The sequence below is a fragment of the Ovis canadensis genome, chromosome 17 (assembly GCF_042477335.2).
Source record: "Ovis canadensis isolate MfBH-ARS-UI-01 breed Bighorn chromosome 17, ARS-UI_OviCan_v2, whole genome shotgun sequence".
Lineage (NCBI taxonomy): Eukaryota > Metazoa > Chordata > Mammalia > Artiodactyla > Bovidae > Ovis > Ovis canadensis.
The window spans coordinates 29056809-29069305 of record NC_091261.1 but is presented as its reverse complement, the minus strand read 5'-3'; the positions used below and the strand labels follow the sequence as shown (position 1 = coordinate 29069305).

The 12497-nt window shown below is 44.8% G+C and overlaps 1 pseudogene; it reads right to left on the bottom strand.

Annotated features, from left to right (window-relative positions):
* LOC138422830 (large ribosomal subunit protein eL32-like) overlaps nucleotides 1-11660 on the bottom strand; it is an 85793-nt pseudogene extending 74133 nt beyond the window's left edge.
* Between the last annotated feature and the right edge of the window lie 837 nt (nucleotides 11661-12497).

Sequence of the window (12497 nt, the reverse complement as noted above, 5' to 3'; positions counted from 1 at the left end):
CAAACCAATCCAGGTAGTACGGGCTATAAAAAACATTCAGAGATGCCTGAGTTATCTAGGTTCACTGCTAACCTTGTTCCAAGGCACTGGATGACAGCCAGTCTTGCACATCACTTTGTGCTTTTAAACATAGTGCCAGGGGAACCTGTACCAGCAGACTGAGAAAAGAAGGGGCAGGCGGAGGTAACCCCTAGACCCAGGTGGCATCTGATGGGGGTGACATTAGGCTTGGCAGAGCTCCGGCTGCACTGTCTGCAAAGCACTTATCACATGGAAGGCAGGGCGGCCTGCCAAAATACAGACACCGGGACCAAGCAAAGGATAATTGCTATAAATCCCATACAGAGAGCGGAGACAGAGATGTCAGCAAAACACGTCTCCTGGCTGGATAGCAGCACACACAGGACTGCAGGGTAGAGTCGGACAAGAAAGGGAAGATCTTTGAAAAGGCCAGATTTGTTCAAAGCAGGTATGGCAGGCCAGCTGGAAGACATGTCAGTCAAGGACTAGACTCTCCAGTCCGAGGTATTTCTGTCACTTGGCCCTGACAGCTTCCCGAAACTAAATATAAGGAAAAATTACAACTAGATTTCCTCCAGGCCTGGTGTACACTGATTGCGATTTCGGAAGAGTTGAGATTAACCAGAGTTTGTTCAGCCCCTCATAAGTGCCAGGTCTCTTTTCAGTCTTCCAAATGCGGTTATTTTGGTGGAGGAGGGGTTTAACCAAGGGATCACCACCTTTTTTTTTTTTCACCACACCTTGAAACTTGCTGGATCTTAGTTCCCTAACCAGGGATTAAACCTGTGCCCCCTGCAGCGGAAGCATGGAGTCCTAACCACTGACCCACCAGGGAGGTCCTGGGACCACCACCCCTAAGGGGTTCTTGTTCGGACTTTAGGGATCCCTGAATTTCCTAAAATTGTATGAAAATCTGATCATGTATCTTTTTCCCCTGGGAGCAGAGACCATCACTTTCATCAGATCCTCTTAAGAGATCCATGACCACAAGGTGAAGAATTACCACCAGCTGGATGAAGGAACTAAGACCTATGGAATATTCTCTATGCAGACTTGTACTTGGTGATATCATTTAATGTGCCTACAAACCCTAAGGTAAGTGGCATTATCCCCATTTTATAGCTAAGGGTAAGTAAGGCTAAAGAGGATAAGAAGCCTTACCAGAAGAAGCCTTACCTAAACTCACATAATAACTGTAAGAACTGAAAGATAAACTCAGACTTATCTAGTCCAAAATCCATGCTTTTCTATGAGGCTATGGGCTTCCCTGGTGGCTGAGTCGGTAAAGAATCTGCCTGCAATGTGGGAGACCTAGGTTCAATCCCTTGGGTTGGGAAGATCCCCTGGAGGAGGGCATGGCAACCCACTCCAGCATTCTTGCCTGGAGAATCCCCATGGACAAAGGAGCCTGGTGGGCTACAGTCCACAGGGTCACAATGAGTTGGACACAACTGAACTACTAACACAGATGACATGCTTCCTGAGTGCTTTATGGGGATGGGGCTGCGGGGTGAGGAGGATAAGAATTAGTGAAGGGGGACTTCCCTGGTAGTCCAGTGGTTGAGACTTTGCCTTGCAATGCAGGGGGTGCGGGTTTAATTCCTGCTCAGGGAGCTAAGATACCACATGCCTCCAGGCCACAAAACCAAAACATAAAAAACAGAAGCAATATTGTAACAAATTCAATAAAAAGCCTTTAGAAAAAAAAAAAGAGAGAAGAAGAAGAATTAGTGAAGGGAGGCAGCAAGGAAAACCAAACTGACATTTTAGCTGGCTCTTGAAGAATGAGTTGAGCTGGGACATCTAGAAGTATCAGGTTGGCCAAAAAGCTCCCTCTGGTTTTCCATGAGATAGTATAAAACCCAATCCTTTTGGCCAATACAATAGAAGGAAGGAAACCCCAGGTGGAGGGAGCAAGGTAAGAGTCAGAGCAGCGAGAAGGGGTTAAATGTTGGGGGCGGGGGGGCACCCTCCCTCCTATCAGATCAGGAGCTTCCTAAAGGCTCAAGAACCAAAGAATAGTCTCAGGACCAAGCCCCTGTAGGGGTTAAATATCTGGCTCCTTTAGTTTTAAATTTCCTGTTACCCAAACTGCAGTGCAACCGGAGGATAACCGTCCCTGCTGGAGTCCCTGATACAAAGTCCAGGAGCCGCAGCTTAATGCCTGGCATCCATTCAAACAAGTGCATTTTGTTTATTTCTAATGTGTCTGAGCCCAGCGAGCAGGTTTACAGCAGGTCAGGAAGATGCCAAGACCTTTTCCAGGGCCACCGGAGTCCACGCAGAACACACAGCCTCTCTGGAAGCAAAAGATCATCCATTAAGTGTGCGGCTTTAGTGCAGCTCCGTTCCCCCAAGATGCTCCTGTTTCAATATAAATAATATCCCGAGACTAAAATATTCCGCGTGCACCCCCAACACATTTAATCAGGCTTTCGGATGCGCACTGACTCTACTGCAGGCTCCTGCTGCCTTCTGAAATGGAAAAGCCACTCATATTAGCATAGAATCCCATGTAATTGAATTGTGGCTTTAAATTCTGTGATTAACAGATGGTACCGTCTTGTCCCAGTGTGCTCATCTCTGTCTCCCTACCCCTGGAGACACAACACACACCCCCTTGGATCACCACCAGCAGCCACGCTTTCTTTAGCCCTGGTGTTATTTTAGCACTTAACTCTCTTTTATAAAGGGGCCATCTCACAAGCATTATTAATGCTCAGGTAACAACTCCTACCAAATCTTCTCACTGGCTTGTAAATGAATTTAAGTGCATCACAGCCCAAACCTCTTCAGGCTCCCTGGTTGGAAATTCTTGAGATTTTCTTCCCCAAGAGTGAAAGTCAAAAAATATTAAAAGATAAAGGGACATGATTCATCTTGGTTCAGCAGATCATAAGTTCCTCGAGGGCAGGGAGAGTTTATTCAGCTGATTGATTTAATATTTATTGAGTCGTAACTAGCTTCATGGACCATAGAAATAAATCTACTGATGCGCTTCATTACAAGAAAAAGTGTTGCTGTCTCTAGATAGGACCAAGAAGCATTCACTTTGATGATTTCTTTCCTTTATACTGATTAACAAACTTGAAAAAGCAGCTCCTGCTCTAAAAAATATATGAGTAGAAAATACTGTGTTCTGTTGCATATAACTGGAATGAAAGATTCTCCCTTTCTGAAATAGCTATGTGCTAGGAAACGGGATGACTGCTGGAAAGAGGCAGAAGAATTCACCATCCCTGAAAACCTTTCACTTTCACAGCACACCATCTAAGAATTCCTGTATCGTTATGAGATCTCAAACTTAGTATTTTTTTTAAACCATGGTTTCCACTGGAATGAATGGGCTGCACAAGGAAACTTAAAAATGTTTAAAGACATACCCAAAAAGCAGACAAACTTCTACCAGAGTCACAATCAAGGCCAGGAAACATGCATTACTTACTTGTGCCTGCCAGCATATCTCCTAAAAGTGCTATCTTTAGGCAGGGAGGGGAACAGATACAGAAGAAAGGGTGGCTGCGGCTTTACCCACACCAATAAACAACAGGACCATCTACCAGAACGGCACACCCCAGGGCTCCCGGATAATTGTCAGACCAACTTTTGGCAGCTTATTATCAATTCAGTGTGGGTGCTGTTTTGTAAACACATCTAATTTGGTTTTAAATTTTAATCCATAAAGTCATTACTAAAGGACTCCAGGCTGCTGAAATGATGAACCAACTGCTTCCAAAGCAGACAGAAAGGCACCAGCGCCAGCCAGGGCTGCCTGCCCTCCCTTCTTTGCCTCCGGATTCACCTTGGTCTCCTACTCAGCGAAGATTTTCTGTTGCTACCTAAATGTTCTCTCTCCCTGTCTCTCTCTGCGTGCATGTCTGTCTGTGTGTGCATCTGTCTTTCTCTGTCTGTCTCTCAGTCTCTGTCTTTCAAACAGACAGACAGACAGACACACACACACACACACACACACATATATATATACACCTGCACACAAGTTGTTTGTCTCTTTCTGACCCAGTATTCCAATCCCTGCCTTTTCTACTCTTCCAATTTAATCTACTTCTCTAACATAAAAATTGTTCTTTAACAAAAAGATCAGTTTGAAGGAAAGGAACTGTCTGAAAGAGTTAATGGCAGGGAACATAGCTGGCTGACAGATGGACTGACCAACCAAATGGGCCCCCAGCAACTCAGCTATTGCCCTCCTTTGAGAGTTAGTCCTCATGGGTACTTACCCAAAAGAGGAGAGGGTTTTTTCAATGTAAAGATCAAACAGTGAATCTTTTTCAAAACATGGCGTATGATAAAATCTGGTTTCTTGAACAAATTATGTATCAAACCTGGTTCTTAGGAACTGATGGGTTTTAACCCATTATGTTCACCCTTCATAACAACCTTGGGAGGACGGTATTAAAGCTCCTCTCCCCTGTTTCACGGGAGACTGAAGCACACAGAGGTCAAGTAACTTGCCCCAAGTTACACAACTAAAAAGTGATTGTCAGGATTTCCACCCAGATAATTTGTCTCCAGAGTCTGCTTTTAACCACTACTCTCTGCTGCTTCTTATTTGAATGACTGCATTTTTATCTAATTAACAGAGAGGAAATTTTGCGTTCACTTTTTATGCATTCTATCTACCGTTAGATTTTCTCTCATTAGGGTTCTCTAGCAAAGAAAAGAGATGACTGATTTACCTAGTGGCTAATTATTACCCTATTTACCCTATTAAATAAATATTTACTCTGTTGTGCAAATCAGTAATTGCTCACAACTCCTGTTTATGACTCCCCACCAATAACTAGAGATATTCTAGTAAACCTTTCACCTTCCTTCACCTCACTCCTTTTGACAGTCCATATACCTAACCATGGGGCTTCCCTGGTGGTTCAGATCGTACAGAATCTGCCTGCAATGCAGGAGACCCAAGTTCAATCCCTGGGTCAGGAAGATTCCCTAGAAAATGGAATGGCTACCCACTCTAGTCTTCTTGCCTAGAGAATTCCATGTTCAGAGGAGCCTGGCGGGCTATAGTCCTTGGGGTCACAAAGAGTCAGACACAACTGAGCAACTCACACACACACACACACACCTTCAGTTCAGTTCAGGTCAGTCACTCAGTCAGTCCGACTCTTTGCAACCCCATGAACTGCAGCACGCCACGTCTCCCTGTCCATCACCAACTCCCGGAGTTCACTCAGACCCACATCCATCGAGTCAGTGATGCCATCCAGCCATCTCATCTTCTGTCATCCCCTTCTCCTCCTGCCCCCAATCCCTCCCAGAATCACAGTCTTTTCCAATGAGTCAACTCTTCACCTGAGGTGGCCAAAGTACTGGGGTTCCAGCTTTAGCATCATTCCTTCCAAAGAAATCTCAGGGCTGATCTCCTTCAGAATGGACTGGTTGGATCTCCTTGCAGTCCAAGGGACTCTCAAGAGTCTTCTCCAACACCACAGTTCAAAAGCATCAATTCTTTGGCACTCAGCCTCCTTCACAGTCCAACTCTCACATCCATACATGACCACTGGAAAAACCATAGCCTTGACTAGATGGACCTTAGTCGGCAAAGTAATGTCTCTGCTTTTGAATATGCTATCTAGGTTGGTCATAACTTTTCTTCCAAGGAGTAAGCGTCTTTTAATTTCATGGCTGCAGTCATCATCTGCAGTGATTTTGGAGCCCAAAAAAATAAAGTCTGACACACACTCCTAACCATATCCAAATCCCTTTCTGAAAAGCAGCCTATTAAAGAACCATTCTCAAGGACTTCGCTCGACTGCTCAGTGAGGGTTAATAGCATGTCAGAGCAACCAAGCAAATATTGCCCTGGAGACCCAACACTCAGACCAGGCGGCTTCCCTGGAGAAGAATCCATGTGGATCTAGAAATTCTTCATGCACTGTGCTGCTCTGCAATAGCCTACCTCACTTCTTTGAATTCAGAGTCAAAGTGAGCAAAATAAACTCTCCACCGCTTGGGAAAGCCGGGAGACAGAATACATTCTTTTTCTGTAATCATATTTTCAGGGCTTCCCTGGTGACTCAGTGGTAAAGAATCCGCCTGCCAATGTAGGCGACACAGGCTCGATCTCCGATCCGGGAAGATCCCACGTGCCAGAGAGCAGCTAAGCCCATGCACCTCAGCTACTAAGCCTGTGCTCTAGCGCCCAAGAAACCGCAGCTACTGAAGCCCGTGCTCCCAGCAAGAGAAGCCTCCACAATGAGAAGCCCTGCAACGAAGAGCAATCCCCGCTCACCGCAACTAGAGAAAAGACCTGGCGGTAATCGAGACCTAGCACAGCCCAAAACACATAAATAAAATTATAAATGATAATGTTTTATGTTCTGCAGGACTGCTGTTTTTCATGCCGTTTTTTCCAAAGTATGCTTCGTTTTAGGATCTGAAAACCCAAAGGCCCCAGGATTTTTTTTTTTCCTCTCTTTCAAAAATGGATGGTTCTGCTTTTCATTTAAGGTGCAGTTTAGAAAGAAGCAGCCTGTGAAACCAATTAACTAATTGGAAATCACTTAATGACTGTGGCAGCATTTCGGATTTCTGGCATGGGTTCACAGCAGTCAAGAGAAATTGCTTTCCAATATTATGATAAGGTAAGCTGTGGAGGTCTCACCGGGGGTGGCTGAAGGCTGCTGTGAGCAACAATCAGCTCTAATCTGCCCACCAAAATAATGGAGACATTATAACACGGAATCCAGTGATTGGAAATAAGCACGACATAAAATTCCAAAGATATGCGAAGATCTGCTGAGAAGAAATGTGCAGCTGTAGTTCCTGGCTATGATGTTTGAGAGCTTCCAATCTTCACGCAGATATTATGCATTTGAAATGGCTCCCAGAGAGACAGCCAGACATGTGGGGAAGGAGAGGTGATAGGAGGAAAGGAAAAAAATAAAATAAAAGTAAATGTTCACCCTAACACAATTGTCCAACTAATTGTTTTAGTATGAAGAGAATCATTGTTCACATTAAGGAAATAATCCAGTTAATTGTTGAAGAGTTAACAGAGCCAGAGAAAATAAATTACCCCAAACACAATATTTTATCCATTTGCCATTTGCTTGTTCCAAGGTAGTGAGTTCTCTTAGCATATGTCTAAATAGCAGAGTTCATGAGAACCAATATCATCAGTGTTGAAAACAGTATCAGCCGTCTCTAATAGTATATCTATTTCCTTTTCCCTCTATTTTGAAAGAAACGCACAGGCATACACATAGGCCTCAGTGATTTAACATTGCTTTGAGGTGGACCACTGGTTTCATGCCTCCTGGGCCTCAGAATTGTTTTGTGAGTACGGCAAATCTCTTTACCTCTCTTTGCCTTAGTTTACTCACCTGTAAAATGGCCTGACACCTATTCAAAGAAGCAGGTATTCAAATGATGGGTGAATTCTGCAAACATAGAGCCAGGCTGCTGTAAATTCTTCCAGCAATAACAAACGTTCACTTTTTCTCTCACACAGATACCATGAGTTTGGGCAACAAAGACTCTGTCCCAGAGAGATTCACTGTTGTTTTCATATACAACAGAGATTCTCCACACACGCTTGTCACTCCACTGTCAGCATCGGGGCATCACCCAGACCCCGGCTTTATTAATTTAGTAATAATGGCCCACTGGGTAGTGACTTAGATGCATGCTTTGTATGTGGCCATGACCCAAAGGAAGGAAGATGTTCTCTTTTCAGGCAGCAGAATCAAAAAAGACAATGCCACTCAGACAAATCTCTGTGACAATCATTAGCCTGTCAGACAGCAGGACCAGGTTAGCCCTGTTCTCACACCTGCTGGGATATCAGGCCTTTGTTCAAAGCATGCTCCACTTTGTAGAGCCTCATCCCTGGAGGTTCTTCAGCCACAAAATCCCCAGAGCAAGGAGAGCAACATTAAAACTATAAAACTGATGATTATTGTCACCCGGCTTATTTAACTTATATGCAATGCCGGGCTGGATAAAGCACAAGCTGGAATCAAGATTGCCAGGAGAAATATCAATAACCTCAGATATGCAGATGACACCACCCTATGGCAGAAAGCAAAGAAGAACTAAAGAGCCTCAAAGTGAAAGAGGAGAGTGAAGAAGTTGGCTTAACCTCAACATTCAGAAAACAAAGATCATGGCATCCAGTCCCATCACTTCATGGCAAATAGATGGGGAAACAATGGAAACAGTGACAGACTTTATTTTGGGAGGCTCTAAAATCACTGCAGATGGTGACTGCAGCCATGAAATTAAAAGACACTTGCTCCTTGGAAGAAAAGTTATGACCAACCTAGACAGCATATTTTAAAAAGAGAGACATTACTTTGCCAACAAAGGTTCGTCCAGTCAGAGCTATGGTTTTTCCAGTAGTCATGTATGGATGTGAGAGTTGGACTATAAAGAAAGCTGAGCACTGAAGAATTGATTCTTTTGAACTGTGGTGTTGGAGAATACTCTTGAGAGTCCCTTGGACTGCAAGGAGATCCAACTAGTCCATCCTAAAGGAAATCAGTCCTGAATATTCATTAGAAGAACAGATGCTGAAGCTCCAATACTTTGGCCACCTGATGCGAAGAACTGACTTATTGGAAAAGACCCCGATGCTGGGAAAGATTGAAGGCAGGAGGAGAATGGGAGGACAGAGGATGAGATGGCTGGATGGCCACACGATGGACATGAGTTTGAGTAAGCTCCAGGAGTTGGTGATGGATAGGGAAGACTGGCGTGCTACAGTCCATGGGGTTGCAAAGAGTTAGACATGACTGAGCAACTGAACTGAAAACTGATGATTCTTCCTTTAGAACAATGCTTTGAAAACAAAACAAAACAAAAAATGCTTCATTCTGAGCTGGGGGGAAAGTTGTTTATTGCCTTTCTTAGGATTTCATTTCTAATCTGCATTCTAGAAAAGACATCCTACTAATACCAAGATTATATCAAGACAATAGGGCTGACAAACTAACGTTAATTACCAGTGAAGATAATAAGTAAAACAGATCAGGGAATGTAAGGATATACCAGCGAAGCCACTGCACACCAAGAATTCCCTGGATGTGAGTGGAACTCATGAAAGAGAGAAACATCTTCATCTTCATAAGCAAAGAAAAACCTCCAAAATATCAAAGGAGAAAAACCCTGCACGTGAACCTTTCAGACTGACTCAAAACATTTTCCAAGAGGAGGACCCTGAAAAAACATGGGATGCAGTTGATAGCATTCAAAGCTTCTCTGTCCCACTTATAGAACATTGCTCGATGACCCAAAGGTGAGGCTCTACCCACAAAGACAGGCCGAATGCCAACTTGAACAGCCTCATTTGCAAAGCTCAGCACTCTGGAGCTTAAATGTCCCCGCTTAACAAATGGTGAGCAATTTAGTCCACCACGTGTAGGTAAGACCAAGGCCAAAGTCTAACAATAGCTCCCCTCTCTCTAAGTCCTTGAATTAGCGAATGCTATTACAAAAAGAAAATATACTTTTATCTAGGTTGTTCCTTTTTCCCTTGGCTGTCTTCTGTGGCTTTGCCTATAAGCTCACAGTTTGTAGTTAAATTGGACAATTACGGGGCGAGAAGTGAATAATTAATTAAGTCACTGTAGATGTTTGGGAAACTGTGACCCAATCATCGAGCAAATAGCTGAACCACTGAAATAAATGACTTGTTCCACTCATTACCTGATCGGCATTTGTTTAGAGGTTCCTAGGTGCCCTATCAAAATTCTAATCAGTTCTATTTAAATTACATTTTTTGCAATGCATTGTTATAAATGCTAATTTATGCCTAGAATGGAACAGCTTTATTTCGTATCTCCTGAAGAAACGGATGAATAAAAACATACTTCTACAGGGCATAAAAGATTATCAAGGGTTCAACAACTATTGGATTTGCACTTGCCAAAACACATCCTGAAACTCAGAGCTGAAGCTTTAGGAGACAAGGACATTTGGATCCTCCCACCCCAAAGCTGTCCCCGTTATGAGGCAGAGGATTGTCACAGCAGCGTCTGCAACCACGACAAGGGACTTCCTGCCATGGGGACGAGAGCAGCTTTCAGGGTGAGGGATGAAAAGCAGGGAACAGTGTCACTGCTTGAGAATACTGATTCCCCCACATCTTAAAAGCAGATGGTTATTTCAGAATCTCTGGGTAACTTCCTCGAACTGAGTAGAATGTCTCCAAACCTGGTACCCCATCTGCTTTTTAAAAGATGTCCATCTCCACCAGCTCGCAGGAGGTGACCGAGTTATCATAGCAAATGGTAACTCCACAGCTCCTTTCACAATTCGTTTGGCCTCCCAACCTTAGCACAGAGTGCCACTCTAAGCAGTGAGATATGCTCCAGCCAAGAGGAGACAAGCACAGTTGTTTTCAGGGGAACCACTGAAACCACCTGCCCTGGCTGGGCAAGAGAATAGCCACTTGTGTGAATTATTATTGCATGAAACTAACTATTGTTAGTTTGTTACTCGTTGCATGAAACTGACACGCTACCACCAATGGGGAAAGGTCAAGAGGAGACAAGAGCTGCCAGCCCACATGTCCTACCGACCCTCCCAGATTCTTTCTCGCTGGCATCCATCTTGGCTGAGCGATGTGTACACCACCAGGAAGGACCCTGAGTCAGAATGACTGGCCAGCGACAACCTGGAAACCAACCCCATCACCATAAAACTCAAGACTGTGAGCCACGTGGCAGGACAGTTCTCCTGGGTTCCCTTACCTCCTGCTCTCCCCGCAGGCGCCCCTTCCCAATAAACCTCTTGCTTTGTCAACACGTCTCCTTGGACAATTCATTTCTGAGTGTGAGATAAGAGACCACACTCCGACCCTGCAAGGGGTTCCCCCTCCTGCAACAGTTTTACACTGACGTAGAAGCCAGGCCCGGAGAAGGCAATGGCAACCCACTCCAGTACTCTTGACTGGAAAATCCGATGGACGGAGGAGTCTGGTAGGCTGCAGTCCATGAGGTCGCTAAGAGTCGGACACGACTGAGCAACCTTCCTTTCACTTTTCACTTTCATGCATTGGAGAAGGAAATGGTTACCCACTCCAGTGTTCTTGCCTGGAGAATCCCAGGGACGGGGGAGCCTGTTGGGCTGCCGTCTATGGGGTCGCACAGAGTCGGACACGACTGAAGTGACTTAGCAGCAGAAGCCAGGCCAACTTGTGGCCTACAGATGACCAGATGGACCCCAAGTCATTTGGGATATAGAGAACCTCAGGAGAGAAAGGAGATCGAGAGTGGTGCTCTAGAAATAGCTAGAAATCTCCTAATGAGACCAAAACAGTCCTGCTTGTAAAACGACTTTGTTTTGCTGCAGGGTTTGTGGGATCTCAGTTCCTCAAGCAGGGATTGAACCCCGGCCCCCAGCAGTGGAAGTGCAGAGTCCTAACCACTGGACAGCCAGGGAAGTCCCTTGTAAAACTACCTTGATAAATAACACAATGCACCCCACTCACTCAGGCCAGGAGGCTGCTGGAAGTCAGAGAGCCTGCCAGTTGCCCGCTGGGAGTGGGCGGCATCAAATTCAGAATTCACTGCTAGAAGTTTTTCATAAGCTGAGGAATTACCTTGAGAGGATTGAATTTCCAAGTGCAAGTCAGCAGCTGCTGGGGAGGCTGAGACCACCTCAATCATCCTGAACCACGAGTCTCTGGCAGAGAGGGGGCGAGGAGAGGCGGGATCAGCCCGGCTTAGGGCTGCCTGGCCGGGTGTGGAAAACACGGGTTCACACAAGCATTTAACCTCTTTTAAGCAGTGCAATGTGGCTGAGGCTTAAAACAAGGTTGGAACATTTTCTCGCTTATTATCACCTTGATAACCTCTTCTTGTAGCTGAAGGAGTGTAGTTGGGGGGGGGGGGTGCTCACAGGGGGAGGAGGGAGAGCTGGGAGAGGAGGGGGCGGGATCAGGCACCAGAACAAGCTGCTGTTTTCTTGTTTTCTGAAAACAGTTGGGAAAAGGTGAAGGAAATTTTCTCTCTAAATATTTCTCCTTTTGAACAGAAACGGTATTTTCCTGATCACTCCGGTTAATCACTTAATGGGAACAGGAAGAAGAGAATAGCTTTTGTTCACCTTGCATTAAATCTACCCATTAGTTTGAAAGCAAGATTTGTCTAGGAAATACTGATGTAAGGGTGGCGTTTCTAAGAGAACTAAGGGCAGGGGAGTGGGAGGAGTGGGGCAGAGCAGGAACACGTGTGTTTGAGATCATTGTCCGGGAGAAGATGTCATCACCTGGGACAGAGTGGCTGCAAAGCTTTTGCTGATGGGAGTGGTCCAGCACACCTCCCGCTCCAGGACCGAGACCAATCCTAAATGGAGTCTTTTTAGGGAAATTAAGTTGCACGGTGATGTTTCTCACTCTTGTTTAATTGATAATAATTGATCAGGTTATTTCTAATATTTATAAGAATCTCTCATTCTCCTTTAAAGTGCTTTGAACTAATCCCCAGTCAAAGCTATAGGATAGG